At 35.1% G+C, this 14,554-nt stretch overlaps 1 pseudogene; it reads right to left on the reverse strand.

The window, feature by feature from the left end:
• Positions 1-601: 601 nt before the first annotated feature.
• LOC111990133 (phytosulfokine receptor 1-like) lies at positions 602-3,219 on the reverse strand (annotated as a pseudogene).
• Positions 3,220-14,554: the final 11,335 nt, after the last annotated feature.

Below are 14,554 nucleotides of genomic sequence, written 5' to 3' on the forward strand. Positions count from 1 at the left end.
CAGGTTAAACATTAAATGACTGGTATGCTTCTGCAGATTATTGATAGCACATGGAAATCTAATAAGTACACTCTGATTGCTTGTCCATCAAAATCACAAAGAATACTGGCCGTGTAAGCTCATCTATCACCTACACTCTAGCATCACAGTTAATCTTAAGACTACAATTTAATGGTTTTAACTATGATTATTGAGTATTGAGAGAAACAGATCTGGATCAGGTGCAATAGTTAGGGCTTAATGAAGCACGAGTTATAGTTTAGGATACTAATTGTGCATTTTGATAGTTCAGGGTGATAAGTGTAATCGAGGTATAATTTAGGATGGTAAAATATAATTTTCTCTTATTATTATTGTTATTTCTCAATCCATCTTTCTCTCTCAATTTGCCTCTCCCTTCATCAGTGCACTTATCCTTAAAAAAAATTTAAAAAAAAATAAAAAAGAAAAAAGGTTCAAAATGTTGAATAGGTGAAGTAGATACAAATTCTTGAATATATTTATTTCACATTTCACTTGCAGTGAAGATGTCGGGTTGCACTCTTTACTGTCTTTGTGCGTGTGTGTATAATCAAGAATTTCATTGAAAACTGAAAACAATAGCTGAAAACCAGCAACATATTACAATAAGCTGAGAAGATAGCCGCAACTAATACAATACAATTTCAACATACCAGCCATAACTAATACAACACATTCTTTGCTGCGTTTCTACTGCATGCTAAACAGAAGCTTTAATTAACATAACTGCACCATTTCCGTATGAACTAAAGGAAATCTGGCACACTATCAAATAAGACAATAAGAGGTAATACACATATTATTTTTGTTCTTTACAATACACCTAGTTTCCTATTATAATTTTTACGTTCTGCCTCTTGTCCGGCTATGGAAGTGACAATCCGGACATGAAGCAGCAGATTACAGTAAGAACAAAACCTATTGCAGCTCCAATTCCAAACTGTAGACCAATAGTTGTCATTTTTTTCTCCCCCGGAGAATGAAGAGTCTGTTCAGACTGGCAAGTACAGTACTCTGCACTACAGAGACCATTGTTTCCCTCAAAGCTTGTATCTGGAAATGTATCGAACTGGCTTCCTTCAGGGATTTCCCCACACAACTGATTATAGGATACGTCAAAAGTTGACAGAAAGCTAAGATTTACCAAGGCACGAGGTATCTCTCCTGATAGTTTATTGTGAGACAAATCAAGTTTCTCCATGTCATCCCTATTAAATTACTTGGAATAGGGCCTGACAGATTATTCTCTTTCAGGTTCAAAACATGGAGCCTTTTCAAATTCCCAAAACTAGGCCAGATTGGGCCTTGGAGAATGTTGTAACTCAGGTCTAAAGTTGGTTGAAGGCCTTAAATCTGCCTGTAACTTAAGCTCGGTCCAACTTGTCGAGCAGCGTAAAGTTGAAAGCTTGAGACAGGCTCTTCTATTGTGATATTCCCAATTATAAGGCTTTGTAGGTCAGTCAAGCTCTTTGGTATCTCACCTTTGAGAGAATTATTAGAAAAATCCAAGAAAAAGAGATATTCAAACTTTCCGAACCATGATGGTATGTTTCCACCCAAATGATCCCAAGACAAATCCAAAAACTGCAACTTGTGGCAACGACTCAACCATTGTGGGATTGGACCTCTGAGTTGACAATTGGCAAGAATTAGACTGTTGAGGTTTTTGAATTCCAGACTCACATCATTTGGAATTTGTTTATCATGAAAGTTCCTTGTAAGGCCCAATATACTTAAATTCCTACAATGTTGTAGAATCCTAAGAGCTGATAATATATTACTAAGGCTAGTGTTTGACAGTGAGAGCTGTGTTAGGGACTTCAAATTCTTGAAGTTATTAGGGAGTTCTCCGCCGAGGTTGTTGCGGGCAAGATTGAGTGCTTTCAATCCTCTGCAGGAGGAAAGACCATCAGGAATTGGACCAAGGAATAGGTTACTACCAAGGCCTAGGGAGACAAGATTTTTCATTGCAGAACAGTTGAGATTGATTGGACCACTTAGAGAGTTGTTGTTCAAATTCAACATTTGAAGTGATGGGGAGTTTACCAGCGAATTAGGCAAATGACCAGTGAATGAATTTGACATGGCTGAGAAGTGCTCAAGCCTTGCAAGGCTCCCAAAAATGTCTGGAAGAACTCCAGAAAACAAATTAGAGGAGATATCTAGTTTGACAAGGTTAGAGAGGTTACCAATTCCATTACTCAATGGTCCAGATATCCTATTACCCTGAAGATTCAGTTCACTAAGATTTTTTAGCTGGAAGAGAGTTCCGGGCAAACTCCCTGATGAACTATTCCCATCAAAAGAAAGATGATTTAGGAAAGTACAATTTGCTAAATCTCTTGGAACTTGTTCAGAAAAATGGTTATTAGAGAAATTAAGCACTTGAATTCTTGTAGACATTGTACACATACCTTTGTTGTTGATGGACCCAAGAAAATCATTGTTACTTAAGTCTATGATCTCTATGTTTTGCAGACTAAACAACTCAGCAGGAAGGGAACCCCAGAGGAAATTATGAGAGAGGTTTAGAACTCTCAACTGATTCAGTCCTGCCAAAGATTCACAGATCTTCCCAGTAAGTCTTTTGCTACCAAGTTCCAAGCCAACCACCCTTCTTCCCGAAACAGTGGAATTATCACAAGTGATTCCAGACCAGGTGCAGCAATCAGGAGAGGAAGTGTTGTTCCAACCAGCAACTGTTGACTCTAAACAACTGGAGAAGCCATTCAAGGCTCTGAAGTCATCCAGATGGCATGTCAGCGTCTCAGAATTCAGGTTTTGTAGCTCGAAACTTAAAGCGAGTAAAACAAAGGACAAATAGAAACCTCGGAATCCCATTGTAGTTGGATGCCAAAGACATGTAGGTACAGAAAATAAAGTAATATGAAATATATTATGCGCTCTAGAGGGTTGCCATTCGTTATCTTGTTTCTTTCTCCTTGTCAGTTAATATTTCCTAGGAGTTTGAAGTTTTAAATGAAGTTTCAATCTTTAAAATAGGACTTCCATTTTCTTCCCAATATGTCTATGGAATATGGACAGAACCATGTTAATAAGATTAAGATGGATGGCTCTGAGTGCAGCATTGCTCAACAGTTAAAGACATACTTGTGGAAGTGGGTGATTAGTAGGTAATTGATTGACTAATAGCAATCTGGGAGTAATCTATACGTGAGAAGCACCCCTACAGAAACCGTTTCACCGATTTTTTTGAACAATTTGTAAAAGAGTAGTGTTTATTATTTAAGCCCTAATCTCTTCTCTATGTATTTTTTCTTTTTTCTTTTTTTGAAAAGCCTTGTTAAGTCTTTCAAGTAGGTAATAGGTTGACTAATGGGCAATCTAGGAGTAATCTATACATGAGAAGCACCCCTACAGAAACCGTTTCACCGATTCTTTTGAACAATTTGTAAAAGGGCAGTGTTTATTATTTAAGCCCTAATGTCTTCTCTATGTATTTTTTATTTTTATTTTTTGAAAAGCCTGGTTAAATCTTTCAAGCAGGTAATAGATTGACTAATGGCTGGGCAATCTGGGAGTAATCTGTACGCATGAAGAGATCCTACGGAAACTATTTCACTGGTTTTTTGAACAATTTTTAAAAAAAGTTTACCAAAATAAGCCCTAACCTCTTTTCTCTATGTTCTTTGGGGATCGTTAAAGAATGTAATTAATTGTCTCACATTTCCTCTATGCACTCTCAGTACACATCAAGTGTCAACATGTATTGCCACCGCACACCTTTAGTGCGATGGTTACTCCATAAGTATAAGTACTTGTGGGGTGTGGGATGTGGGAAGGCAAGGGCTAGGGTTCAAGTCTCCAAGAGGGAGTTTCACACACATATACACTTAAATTAGGTTAGAGTAGAATTCTATCTTATATCAAAAAAAAAAAGTGTCAACATGTATTAAATGTGGACATTCTTGAAAAAGTGGATACTTGGTGTGAAAGTGTAGATTTTTCTTATGTAGTGTGTATCACATAGCATGAAACAATAATTTTCCTTGAAGGACTAAACTTGACTATGCAATGAATTTTCAATGAGCTAATTGTCCAAACTCGCAACGCTAGGGTACCTGAAGAGTGAAATACTTACAGAATACACTGGTGTGGTATTAGCCAAAGATCCTCTAAAACAGAAAAAACGTAAACAAAATAAGAGAAAAGAATATTTAAGCAATAAACTATATAACATATACTATACTCATGCCAACATGCTAACTGGCTATGTGAAACTAAAATGTGATCTATTTAGAGCAGCAAATTGATGCACAATCTCAAGTTTGGAGAATTGAAATAGTGAAAAGTGACGGATAAAGTAGCGTGAATCAGTAGAGAAGTGAGAGAACAGTGCATTTTTTTTTTTTAAAATTCCTTAGTTTTTCTCTAATTTAAATTATCATATCATCACACACTAAATAATAAAGAAGTCAATGGTAGGTGGACCTATTAATATAACTTTATACAATTAACAAACCAAGCTAGGTTATTAAAATCCAACCAGACCACATGGTTTGCTTAAAACTAGCCAAGTTTTATTGATTTTGACTAGGTCTTATACACATCCAATCCAATTGATGACCTGGACCGGTCTATATACCAGGTCATCAGGTTACCAAGAATTGGGCTGGGCTGAAAAACACTTATATATATTATAAAAGTTGGATCCTCACAACTTATGAATACACAAAATGGTAACACATGTCTCTTTGACAATATATAAAACAATGACACATATCATTTTTGGTAACTACCTCTATTTATTACGTATGATATATGGAAAATAACACCACCACGTGGAAAACAACTACCGATCCATGTCAATTTTCTTACTATGTATCACCCATTAAAAAAAAATTCTTAATTGCCTACTATAAATTCTACTATTTTAATAAATCATTAAATCCTCCTCTACCATTCTTTCAATTGCTTTTAGTTATTACCCATTATATCTCTTTAAAAAATGGCCAGCATTTATTAGTGTATTATCTAATTAAATATTCTAATATTTTCAATATTTTTCAAGATAGTTGGGTTGGTAAGTATATTCATTAGCTTTCATTTAGGTTCACCACAAGCATCACTTTTTTACTTATCACTAACAATTTGTCATATTATGAAAATTTTTATCAAATTTTTGTATCTATAGACTTTCTCTTACTACTTCCCATCTTGAGGAGATCTCCATTTTCCACTACTCGAGAGGAGTGCTTCTGAGCTTGTTAATTGATTACTCATAGATTTTATTTAGGAGAATTGTGTATATGACTAAAAAAAAAAAAAAAATTTGTTGAAAAATCCCATTTTGCCAAAATATTTAACTTAACAGTCCGAATTTTTATTCTTTTTTTTTTTTAAGAAAGTTTCAACTTATAGAGTCTACTCCTGATAATAGTTCTTTATCATCAGACCAAAACACCAATCAGTTTTTGATGTAGGCGGAGATTGAACTCCAGATCTCTTACACAACCATTAGAGACTTTATCAATTGAGCTAACTGGAACTCACTTTTATTTTCATTTTTGTAAAACCATTTTTCCCTTTTCTTTTCTATGGTCCAATCTATTTGTTATTCCTAATTTATTACACTATCAGTTATTCCATGATGGAGCAAACTGTTATTTCCCTTGCACTAGTTTGTTGATTATATATCTTTTCCAATGCTAACTGTTAAGCTGAATATTACTATGGAAATACGAGTTATCTTAAAAAGAAATCACTTGCCTCGTAATTAGTGTTTATTACTCCATTTAGTAACGACTAAACCTGGTAGGAATTAGTGAATCATAGGAAAACTTCCTCAGTATCTTTGTTCCTTGAAGAAAGATTTCGTAGGTTTTCTCTTAAAAAAAAAATACTAACTCATTTCATTAATTAAATGAGGAAAAGTACTTAAATACAAATTAATGCAAATGCAACCATAAACCATAGAGGCGTTTATGTATCCAAAAACCACTGCATTCACCGCCTTTCCGCCTACAAATAGAGACCTTTTTCCCATCTTCTAACTCCACCACAAAAGATCTAGTGACCTTCAATTTTAGCAACATGGCAGCATCCAGCAACATTTTTGTTATGATGATCTTCTTGTTCATTGCTACACTGTCAGTCACACCGGGGCTTGGAATCTCGAGCGATCAAGAATTTCCACCAGATCCATCACCAGAATATCGCGAACATTTGCATACAGAAGATATCAGAAGACTGTGGGGATGAGGTCTTTTATAGTACATTTTTCAATAATGTGACAGTTTCTAATGGTTGCTGTGTTCAGCTTCAGCATTTGGGAAAAAGTTGTCACGATGATTTGGTGAACTTTTTACTCGAGGCCCCTGAACTTGGGAGCAAGGTCTCATAAATCTCAACAAGGAGTGAAAAATTTTGGGATAAGTGTGTTTTGGTAGCAGAAAGTGGCTCATCTGCTGCTCAGCCTTCTGCATCGATCATTGAAGACTAGAAGTAGGTATTTCTGATCTTATATGCTATGAAGTTATTATAGATTGAAATTATCTATATATATATAACTGAAATCTATAAATCTCCCACAATTTTTCACGTCAAAAAAAAAAAAAAACAAACAAACAAACAAACAAAAAAACAAAACAAAACAAAACAAAAAACAAAAAACAAAAAACAAAAAAAAAAAAAAAAAAAACGTCATAAAACTTTTCTAAGTCCGATGCTATGCCTCCCAATGCTCTGCCTTTCCCTTTCACGATGCTCTGCCTTCTCTTCCAACTCCTCTACCAACTCCTCCTCGATCAGACCCACAACAAACCAACAGTAAAGCATTACATCACATAAAGACCCACAGATTCCTCAATCAAAACCCACCATACCCCCATACCCACCATACCCCCATACCCACCATACCCACAAACCAATATCCATCTTCTTCCTCAAAACAAAGGTTGATCTCCTTCCTCAGACCACCATTTGCCACAAACCACCCACATCCAACTTCTACAACCCAAAAACGACACCCCATTTGCAATGGGTCTCATTCAGTCCATGACCACAAATTCCTCAATCAAAACCCACCAATGGAGCTTACAGTCCCATAAAAACCAAACCCACTTTTATTTTCTTCAGCTCCACTCACACACAACTCTCAAACTCTCATTCCTCTCAAGCTTCCTAAGAACCCCAGGTCCAAAAATTCCCACCACAAACCCAATTTTCGTGTTCTAGCTTCTGCAAACCCAAATGGGTTTGATGGGTTTTCATGGCTGAGTCTAACTTGGTCGGTCCAATGTGGCTCGAAGCAGTTATGGTCGAAACTCGACGAGTCAGGGAAGAAGGAAACTGGGTTTGCTTGGAAGATGCCAATGTGAAGGTGGGTGAGTTTATGGGGGCAAGCTAAGGAAGAGGTCAGCAAAGGTCGGGGTGAGTTGGAACGATTTAGGACTGAGTTAGTGCCTGAATTGTGAGTTGGAATTTGTGGGAGCGTTGGAAGGTAATTCTGCACTTTGAGACCCTTTTGTTTTAATATTTGGTAGATAAGAAATTGCAGGAAAAAGATAGAAAATGGACAACTTTAAGTATTTTCTTCTAAACTGTTGGGGCATTGAATATTAGCTGGTTGGATAGCATATATGAGTTTGTGGGGGCAAGCTAAGGAAGGGGTCAGCAAAGGTCGAGGTGAGTTGGAACGGTTTAGGACTGAGTTAGTGCCTGAATTGTGAGTTGGAATCAATGGGAGCGTTGGAAGGTAATTCTGCACTTTGAGACCCTTTTGTTTTAATTTTTGGTAGATAAGAAATTGCAAGAAAAGGATAGAAAATGGACAAGTTTAAGCATTTTCTTCTGAACTGTTGGGGCATTGTATATTAGCTCGTTGGATAGTATATATGAGTTTGTGGGGGCAAGCTATGGAAAGGGTCAGTAAAGGTCGGGATGAGTTGGAACGGTTTAGGATTGAGTTAGTGCCTGAATTGTGAGTTGGAATCGGTGGGAGCATTGGAATGTAATTCTGCACTTTGAGACCCTTTTGTTTTAATTTTTGGTAGATAAGAAATTGCAAGAAAAGTATAGAAAATGGACAAGTTTAAGTATTTTCTTCTGAACTGTTGGGGCATTGTATATTAGCTAGTTGGATAGCATATATGAGTTTGTGGGGGCGAGCTAAGGAAGGGGTCAGCAAATGTCGGGGTGAGTTGGAACAGTTTAAGACTAAGTTAGTGCCTGAATTGTGAGTTGGAATCGGTGGGAGTGTTGGAAGGTAATTCGCACTTTAAGACCCTTTTGTTTTAGTTTTTGGTAGATAAGAAATTCAGGAAAAGTATAGAAAATGGACAAGTTTAAGTATTTTCTTCTGAACTATTGGGGCATTGTATATTAGCTGGTTGGATAACATATATGAACTTGGTGGAAAAGGAAAATTTTGAGCATTGCATGTAATCTATAAATATATATATATATATAACTGAACATTTTGAAACTCTCACAATTTTCCACATCAGCACGATATTTAAATAAAATTATCATTTTATTTAAATAAAATTGTTTTTGTTTAATCCAAACTTAACAAGGAGTGAAACTCTATCTCTCTAACAAGTCCAACTTAAACTCAAACTCATCATTATTATTTTTATAAAACAAAATTATTTTTGCTCAATCCAAACTTAACAATGAGTAAAACTCTATCTCTCTAACAAGTCCAACTTAAACTCAAACTCAAACATTGATAATTTATCTCCAAATTTGCAAGGTTAATCATGAACACTATAAAAGCAAAGTAAACCCCAAATTTTTTTTTTAAAGTTAAGTAGAGGTATGACCTCTTCTTATGTTATTTTCTTCTCCTCTATTTTGTTTTTAAAAAAATTTATTTTATGGTTTTCATATATTTTTTAAAAAGTAATTTTTGTACATGAACCACAAACTCTCTTTAGGCGTTTTTTACAAGATAAAAAAGTTTACAATAATTGAAATTATTATTTCGAATATAACTTATTTTTCTCTTATATTTCTCTATTGTCTAATTATATATTTTGTTTTGTATCAATAATTTCTAAACAGTGAATCATCTGATTCTTTAATATTTTTTTGGTCTTTCAGAAGTTTTAATATCTGGATTTTTGAGTTATTTTTTGCAGTATCTAAAATTGTCTGAAATTTTTTTTATAATTTGTTGCATGTTCAAGCAATAGCTTCTTCATCAAATTGTAACACAAATTGAAGTTATACAAGAGCAAATCATGCAATGGTGTAGTTTTTTTAATTTTTTTATAAAATTATTTTAGTTTATCTCACAAATAGGTATGTTCCCATGCATAGCACGAATTTGTGACTAGCTATCTTTAAATATTGCTGCCAAAATAAAATTGTGACTTAAATGGAAATCTATTTTTATTTTATTTTTTTAATTAGTTGCAAAATCAATGGTGTATTGAATTGCAACATCATTGGTTTCACTCACCACCTCTGACCTACATCCTCTTCCTTTCTTAGAGCATTAGCATTGATGGTGTAAAAACCCCCCCAGTTGCTATTTTAGCAACTAAACCCTTAAATTTATGCTCCATTCAGGTATTTAAACCCAAAAATTTTTACATCTCACTGTTCATGGGATTATAAAGAAAAAATTAAATTTTTAATCCCACACTCTCTCTCTTCCTCTCACTTTCAGACTCTTCTTTTTCTTCACCTCTCTTTCTTCCACACTCTCTCCTCTCTCTCAAGATCGGCTTGTAGGCTTCAAATCAGCATGGCACAGATTGGCGTGGAGGCTTTGGGTGGGTGGGATTCAAATCATCGTGGGTTGGTGGGTGCTCATGGCTCTCCATGAGTGGGGTTTAGATCACCATAGGTGGATTCAGATTGCCATGGGTGAGGTTCAAATTGCCATGGGTGGGTTCAGATTGCGTGGGTGGCTATGGGTGGGTTCAGATCATTGTCAGTGGCTGTGGGGCCGTTGTTGCTTGTGGGTGGCCGTGGTTTTACTCGACGTGGGCTACCGGGAGTCTTGGGTTTGGTGGTTGTGGCAAAAAATGGATCTAATTTGGTTTTTTTTTTTTTTAATTTGGGTTTGAGGGTATGGATTTGACAGTGATGGCTATTGATGGAGGTGGTGGTGGTGGTGGTGGTGGTGTTGGTTGTGATTGTGATTGTGGTGGCGATGACGTTGGCGATGGCAGTGGCTGTGGAGGTTGGTTGTGGGTTGTGGTGAAGGTGGAGGTGGAGGTGGCTAGTTTTGATTGTGGCTGTGTGGTGGTTGGTTGTATTTGTGGTTGTGGGTGAAGAGAAAAAGGGTGTGCGAGGAAAGAGAGAGAAGAACACTTTATATTATTTTATTAAGTAGTTTATATTATTTAATAGTTTGTATGTAAAAATAAAAATTGAGATGCAGAGCGTATTGTAAAGTGAGTTGGTATAATAGATAAAGCATGTTTTTAGATGGTAAAATAGCAACTAGTACCCATCCCCGGCTGCTAGTGCTCTAAATGTTTGGGAAATAGATTTGGCAAACCTCTTTTGAACTTAACATTCTGAATTTGAAAAACATTTTCTTAACTATTTTGGTGTAAAGAGCACTCACAATGATGGTGCCAAAAAGCTAAATTGTTATTTTTAGCAGAAAAATACTTTAAAAAATTGCTGCAATGTTGATGTTAAAGTTAAAAATCTTGGCATTTAAATTACAATAAACTACCAAAAATGACAGTTTATTGTAGCTACAAAGTTATAAAAATTAAAAAAAAAATTAGTTTCTTATTTGTAATTCTTATCTCTTCAGACTCTCCCTCTATCTATCTCTCCGTCTCACTTTGTTCTCTCTCTTTGCTTGTATTCTTACTGAAACTTCATCACCCAACTTCATTTCTCCTTAAGAAAGGGTTTGGAGCAAGATCCACTCACTTGATCATCCCACACATACCCATTTCGGGTCCACCAAGGTCAGAGCCAATACCCATTTCTTTTCTTGCTTCCAAATATATACATATATATAGAAGAGTCCTCTTATCTAGCTACTCCTTGATATATTGCTCTTATCTTTTTCTGATGTTGTGTTTGTTTGTATCAAAAAATTCTAGATGTAAATGCATTTTTGGTCCCTACATTTTAAGGTCATTTCTATCTTGGTCCCTACATTTTCATTTTACCACTTTTAGTCCCTAAACCAATTAACGCGTGACATTTAAGTCCTTACCGTCACCCATCTGACAGAAAAAACTGACGTGGCAAATGGAGTGCACTATTGACATAGTAAATGCTGACGTGGCGAATAAAATAATAATAAAAAAATTTATTTATTATTTAATAAATGCCAAGTTAGCATAAAATAATTTTAAAAAAATGACATTTTCGTGTTTTTTTCTAAATTCTTTTAAAATAAAATAAGATAATTAAATTTTAAAAAAAATTATTTCTTTCATTATTTTTTTTGAAGAACATGTTCATGTTCCTTAGGTTCATCCCCAGAAATTTTCTTGAGAAACAAACATACAAAAAAATCCAAGAAATTCAGCTCAAAAACGAATTCATAAATCTCAAAGCCCTCATTTTCAACCACAACAAAATCATCAAATCCCCAAGCCACAAGCCCAGAAAATTCAAAACCAGAAAATCATCAAATCCCAGAAGCCACAACCCACACTTCTTCAATCACCAAACTCACATTGAAACCCAGAACCCGACCACCACACTTCTTAAATAGTAGACAATGCACCGGATGCGGCATGAAAAACACCGCAATGGATTGAAGCACCACATCCACGTTGTTCATCTGCCCTACCCTCCTCTGATTCGCAGCACTATTTTGCAATAAAATTGCCAGAATCTCCGACGCATACTGCTTATTACTATCAAACTCCCTCACTTTTATCTTCCCTAGCAACCACTTCAACAACTTTGTCCTCTCACACACCATCTCCGCCACCGCAGGCTTCACCTCCACCAGATTCTCCACCGTCATGAGCGTGCTATACACCGTGGCCATCTCATCAGGATCGGAATCGTTCAACCGCTACAAATTCTGAACAAGCAGCTCAAGCATATTGTTCTTCGCTAGCGCGTCAACCAAAACCCTAGCCAGCTCATCACTCTCCTCATCATCCTCAAACACATCAGGATCCGTCAGATCCTGAAGCAACTAAACCACATCGACCATGATATAGATGTTATCATGAGCACGGAAGTTCAAAATCAAAGGAATCACATTGAGATTGACGAGATCCAGATATAGCTCAGGAGCTCTAGAGAGGATGCTGAGCTTGTGGAGGTCGTTGTGGAGGTCAATTTTGGAGTCAGTGAATCGGTCGGGCTGGTTAGGGTATTTGAGGCGAGCTTCTATGTTGTCCTTGAGCTTTAGCTTGAGCTTTTGCTCTTGTTCATGCTCTTTAATTTGGTGATGTTCATGTTTTTTTTTTTTTTTTTTTTTGGTAGGTTTGATGTTCATGTTCTTTGATATTCATGTTCTTTTATTTTGGGTTTGGGTTTGCTCTTTGATTCTGGGATTGATGTCATTGCTGGGTTTATTTATGGGTTTGATGTTCTTGTTTTTAATTTTTTTTATTTAATTAAAATTAATAAATTTATTTATTTAAGACAAAAATGCAAAATTCACCCTCTAAGTTTTACCATTTTTCATTTCAATCCTCTAAGTTTACATTTTGTCATTTCAGTCCTCTAAATTTTGAACTTTCTCAATTCAGTCTTCTGTTAACTCACCATCCATATTTGCCGTTAACTACCCAAAATTACACTATTTTAACCGTAGTTTAATATTTATTTTTATTTTATTATTTATTTCTTAATTAAGAAAAACCCCATAAATAATTTCCTAATTCTCTTGTGCTCTCTGTTTTGTTTTGTTCGAAAAAGCAGTTTTGATTCTTTTGAACTCTCAGCCATGGATGTGAGTATGACGAAGCTAGATTACTATGAGGACAAGTTGAAACTTCATTCTAACTACACTCCTCTCCTACATCAAGGTCAGTCATCACTGTTTCTTTCTTTCCCAAACACAGCCTTAAAAGAAAATTTAAACAACTTAAAATAAAATAAAAAATTAAAGGGCAAAGAAGATGGTTGACACCCTTTAATACTAGAGTCAACAATCTTTCACCCACAAGGTGGAGGTCAACCTGCCGACACTAGCTTCATCCAATTAGTCGATTTTGATTGTGAATTCATTGTTCAAGATGTACACTCCAAAGACGGAATTGTTCAAGATTTACTAGGAAATTAAATTATGGAATTGTTCACTCTGGGTCTCTCCTTATCTAGTTAGGCTAGGGATTAAAATTGTTCTTCTTCAAATGAGGTGGGTGGATCTAACATGGGTTATTTTAATTTTTGAGGTATTTTTTTTAATTAACACTTTTTTAAATTAAGAAATAAATAATAAAATAAAAATAAAAATTAAATTATGGCTAAAACAGTGTAATTTTGAGTAGTTAACGGCAAATATGGATGGTGAGTTAACATAAGACTAAATTGAGAAAGTTCAAAACTTAGAGGACTAAAATGACAAAATACAAACTTAGAAAACTGAAATGAAAAATGGTAAAATATAGAGGGTAAGTTTTGCATTTTAGCCTTTTTTTTAACTTTAAATGCTGATGTGGCATTTTTAATGCCAAAATAGATTTTTAAATTATTATTTTAATGTACCGTCAACCACATCAACTTTTTTTGTTAGTTAAGTGACGGTAAAGACTTAAATGTCACGCATTAATTAGTTTATGGACTAAAAGTTGTAAAATGAAAATGTAGGGACCAAAATAGAAATGACCGGTAAAATATAGGGACTAAAAGTGCATTTACACCAAAATTCTACAAATAACTTTGTTTTAATAGATCTAACCCAGCCACAAACCCACTAAGCAGACCCGCTATCGCCAGCGTTTCACGAAGCTGATCAAATTGCAAACTCATTTCATCTTCGTCCTTCGTCTGAGGGAGAGAAGAGAGAAGAAAATCCTTAGATTCAGAGAGAGGAGATGAGCAAAAGAGGAGAGAGAGAAAAAAAAGTGAGAGAGACAAAGATAGAAGGAGAGTCAGAAGAGATAAGAAGAGGGAGAGACAAGAGAAGAAAATCCATAGATTTAAAGAGAAGGGATGAGCGAAAGAGTGAAAGAATGAAGAGAGAGAGAGAGAGAGAGAGAGAGAGAGAGAGAGGAGAATCAGAAGAGATAAGAATTACAAATAAAAAACTAATTTTTTTTATAACTTTGTATTTTTTTTTACTGTAGCTTAAATGCCCTAATTTTTAACTTTAGCATCATCATTGCAGCCTGTTTGTTTTAGTATTTTAGTGCTAAAAATAGAAATTTAACTTTTTGGCACCATTATTATGAGTGCTCTTAAAATAGATAAAAATATATTTTTGAGTTACTAAAAGCTAAAAGTTTTAGCTCCATCAATGCAAATGCTCTAAGTCAAGAAAAAACAAGGTGGAAGGAATAAAAAGTTAAAGTAGAAAACATTTTTAAAAACATTATATATATTCAACATACTATTCCTCTACAAATAAATTATACGCTATAGAATGAATAAATAAATAAATAAAAATTTCCCAATA

This window comes from Quercus suber, unplaced genomic scaffold, assembly GCF_002906115.3.
Source record: "Quercus suber isolate HL8 unplaced genomic scaffold, Cork oak 2.0 scaffold_3B, whole genome shotgun sequence".
NCBI lineage: Eukaryota > Viridiplantae > Streptophyta > Magnoliopsida > Fagales > Fagaceae > Quercus > Quercus suber.